We start from the raw sequence: 4,723 nt of genomic DNA, 5'->3' as shown, positions 1-4,723 counted from the left end.
GGAAGTGAGCTGCCTTGATGGAGAAGTGAAAACGGCTGACTGCCGTGTAAAAACTATTATGGGTTTCTCCTTCAGATGTTATTACTGTACATTTTCCCCACTCATAACATTCAACGCTCTGGCTGGTAGTGATTTTACTATGTAAAACGAGAGGGAAGGTCACAAGCTTTGAATTTGAATAAATATTGTACCTAAATACAATTTTGACATACTTGTACTTTACTTCAGTATTTCCATTTTATGCTACTTTATACTCCACTACACTTCAGGGGCAAATATTGTACTTTTCACTCCACTATATATTATTTGACTCTAGTTACTATAAACATAAACAAAACATATAATATGCTTACATGACACGATGCGGGAACCATCACCTTAACGTGGTGGAGAGGTTTGTGTGTCCCTATGACCCTGAGGGCTGTGTTGTCTGGAGCCTCGTGCTCCTGGTAGGGTCTCCCATGGCAAATTGGTCTTAGGTGAGGGGCCGGACTAAGAATGGTTCACAAAAAACCCAATGACGACACGAGGCAGAGGAGGAGTTACCCGGCCCGGAGGAAGCCCGGGGCCCACGTCTGGAGCCAGGCCCAGATGGAGGGCCCGTCAACGAGCGTCTGGTGGCCGGGCTTGCCACGGAGCCCGGCCGGGGATACCCCGAAAAAGGAACGTGGCACCCCCCTCCTCTCCATCCTGTGGGCTCACCACCTGCGGGAAGAACCGCTTGGGTCGGGTGCGCTGCCACACGGGTGGCAGTGAAGGCCAGGGACCTCGACGGACTGGACCCGGGCGGCAGAGGCTGGCTCTGGGGACGTGGAACGTCACCTCTCTGTGGGGGAAGGAGCCGGAGCTTGTGCGGGAGGTGGAGCGCTACCAGTTGGATCTGGTAGGGCTTACCTCTACGCACAGCCTCGGTTCTGGAACCGTACTCTTGGATAGGGGTTGGACTCTATTCTTCTCTGGAGTTGCCCATGGTGTGAGGCGCCGGGCGGGTGTGGGGATACTCACAAATCCCCGGCTGAGTGCCGCTACGTTGGAGTTTACCCCGGTGGACGAGAGGGTCGCCTCCCTACGCCTTCGGGTTATGGGGGGGAAAACTCTGACTGTTGTTTGTGCGTATGCACCAAACAGCAGTTCGGAGTATTCGGCCTTCTTGGAGACCCTGAATGGAGTCCTGTATGGGGCTCCAGTAGGGGACTCCATAGTTCTCCTGGGAGACTTCAACGCGCACGTGGGCAACGATGGAGACACCTGGAGTGGCGTGATTGGGAGGAACGGCCTCCCTGATCTAAACCCGAGTGGTCGTTTGTTGTTGGACTTCTGTGCTAGTCATGGATTGTCCATAACGAACACCATGTTCGAACATAAGGATGCTCATAAGTGTACGTGGTACCAGAGCACCCTAGGCCGAAGGTCGATGATCGATTTTGTAATCGTATCATCTGATCTGAGGCCGCATGTTTTGGACACTCGGGTGAAGAGAGGGGCGGAGCTGTCAACTGATCACCATCTGGTGGTGAGTTGGGTCAGAGGGTGGGGGAAGACTCTGGACAGACCTGGTAAGCCCAAACGCGTAGTGAGGGTGAACTGGGAACGTCTGGAGGAGGCCCCTGTCCGAGAGATCTTCAACTCACACCTCCGGCGGAGCTTTTCTGGCATCCCTGTGGAGGTTGGGGGCATTGAACCCGAGTGGACGATGTTCAAAGCTTCCATTGCTGAAGCTGCGGCGGTGAGCTGTGGTTTTAAGGTCTTAGGTGCCTCAAGGGGCGGCAACCCTCGAACACCGTGGTGGACACCGGTGGTCAGGGAAGCCGTCCGACTGAAGAAGGAGGCCTTCCGGGATATGTTATCTCGGAGGTCTCCGGAGGCAGTTGCAGGGTACCGACGGGCCCGAAGAGCAGCAGCCACTGCCGTGACGGAGGCAAAGCAGCGGGTGTGGGAGGAGTTCGGAGCAGCCATGGAGAAGGACTTTCGGTCGGCACCAAAGTGCTTCTGGAAAACCATCCGGCACCTTAGGAGGGGGAAACGGGGAACCATCCAAGCTGTGTACAGTAAGGATGGGACACTGTTGACCTCAACTGAGGAGGTAATCGGGCGGTGGAAGGAGCACTTTGAGGAACTTCTGAATCCGACCAATACGCCCTCTATGGTAGAGGCAGAGCTGGAAGCTGATGGGGGACCATCATCAATTACCCTGGTGGAAGTCACTGAGGTAGTCAAACAACTCCACAGTGGCAAAGCCCCGGGGGTTGATGAGATCCGCCCAGAAATGCTGAAGGCTCTGGGTGGGGAGGGGCTGTCTTGGATGACACGTCTCTTCAACACCGCGTGGAAGTCGGTGACAGTGCCTAAGGAGTGGCAGACCGGGGTGGTGGTTCCCCTTTTCAAAAAGGGGGACCAGAGAGTGTGTGCCAATTACAGGGGTATCACACTGCTCAGCCTCCCTGGTAAAGTCTACTCCAAGGTGCTGGAAAGGAGGGTTCGGCCGATAGTCGAACCTCAGATCGAAGAGGAACAATGCGGATTCCGTCCTGGCCGTGGAACAACGGACCAGCTTTTCACTCTCGCAAGGATCCTGGAGGGGGCCTGGGAGTATGCCCATCCAGTCTACATGTGTTTTGTGGACTTGGAGAAGGCATATGACCGGGTCCCCCGGGAGATACTGTGGGGGGTGCTGCGGGAGTATGGGGTGAGGGGGGCACTTCTCAGGGCCATCCAATCCCTGTACGCCCAAAGCGAGAGCTGTGTTCGGATCCTCGGCAATAAGTCGGACTCGTTTCCGGTGGGGGTTGGCCTCCGCCAGGGCTGCGCTTTGTCACCAATCCTGTTCGTGATATTCATGGGCAGGATATCGAGGCGTAGTCGGGTGGAGGAGGGTTTGCAGATCGGTGTGCTGAGGATCTCATCGCTGCTTTTTGCAGATGATGTGGTCCTGTTGGCATCATCGGTCTGCGACCTCCAGCACTCACTGGATCGGTTCGCAGCCGAGTGTGACGCAGTCGGGATGAGAATCAGCACCTCTAAATCTGAGGCCATGGTTCTCAGCAGGAAACCGGTGGTTTGCCTACTCCGGGTAGGGAATGAGTCCTTACCCCAAGTGAAGGAGTTTAAGTATCTCGGGGTCTTGTTCGCGAGTGAGGGGACGATGGAACGTGAGATTGGTCGGAGAATCGGAGCAGCAGGGGCGGTATTGCATTCGCTTTACCGCACCGTTGTGACGAAAAGAGAGCTGAGCCGGAAGGCAAAGCTCTCGATCTACCGTTCAATCTTCGTTCCTACTCTCACCTATGGTCATGAGGGTTGGGTCATGACCGAAAGAACGAGGTCGCGGGTGCAAGCGGCCGAAATGGGTTTCCTCAGGAGGGTGGCTGGCGTCTCCCTTAGAGATAGGGTAAGAAGCTCAGTCATCCGTGAGGGACTCGGAGTAGAGTCCTTGCTCCTTTGCGTCGAAAGGAGCCAGTTGAGGTGGTTCGGGCATCTAGCACGGATGCCTCCTGGACGCCTCCCTTGGGAGGTGTTCCAGGCACGACCAGCTGGGAGGAGACCACGGGGAAGACCCAGGACTAGATGGAGAGATTATATCTCTACTCTGGCCTGGGAACGCCTCGGGATCCCCCAGTCAGAGCTGGTTAATGTGGCCCGGGAAAGGGAAGTTTGGGGTCCCCTGCTGGAGCTGTTGCCCCCGCGACCCGATCCCGGATAAGCGGTTGAAGATGGATGGATGGATGGACACGATGCGGTGCTATACTACTAATATACCTATACTATATTAGTATACAAAGTATCTAAACTTGGCTCCACACTACAACATTAAAATGATCTTATGTGTATTTATTTGTAATAAAAACTGAATAATATAATAATATAAAAGGAAAAAGGAGCCATTCTGAGTACTTCTGCTTTTGATACTTTAAGTACATTTTGCTGATAATACTTCTGTAATTTTAGTTAACTGACATTGTGAGTTCAGCACTTTTATTTGTAATCAATTATTTTTAGTAGAGCTGTCAAGCGATTAAAATATTTAATCGCGATTAAACACATGATTGTCCACAGTTAATAGCGATTAATCACAAATTAATCACACATTTTTTATCCGTTCAAAATACTTAAAGGGAGATTTGTCAAGTATTTAATACTCTTATCAACATGGGGGTGTGCCAAATATGCTGCTTTATGCAAATGTATATATTATATACAGCTGTCAGTGTGTCAGTGTGCTGACTTGACTATGACTTGCCCCAAACTGCATGTGATTATCATTAAGTGGGCATGTCTGTAAAGGGGAGACACGTGGGTACCCATAGAACCAATTTTCATTCACATATCTTGAGGTCGGAGGTCAAGGAACCCCTTTGAAAATGGCCATGACAGTTTTTCCTCGCTAAAATTTACCACAAGTTTGGAGCGTTATTTAGCCTCCTTCTCGACAAGATAGTATGACATGGTTGGTACCAATGGATTCCTTAGGTTTAGGTTAGGTTCTAGTTTCATATACCAGTATCTTTACTCTAGCTTTAAAACGAAGCCAGCTACAACCTCTGAAAGACCCGTTGAATTTTTAAGGTGTTAATTAAAAATCACATGTTGCGTTAATGCATAAAAGAAATTAGTGCTGTTAAAACGAATTAGCGTCAACGCGTTATTATCACGTTAAGGCAAATTAAGTAAAGTATCTCAGTACTTCTTCCATCCCTGCACACAGTGTGAGATAAAGAAAGAAAGA

Source organism: Sebastes fasciatus, chromosome 9, assembly GCF_043250625.1.
Source record: "Sebastes fasciatus isolate fSebFas1 chromosome 9, fSebFas1.pri, whole genome shotgun sequence".
In the NCBI taxonomy this organism is placed as follows: domain Eukaryota; kingdom Metazoa; phylum Chordata; class Actinopteri; order Perciformes; family Sebastidae; genus Sebastes; species Sebastes fasciatus.
Note: the sequence above shows the minus strand (reverse complement) of the source record.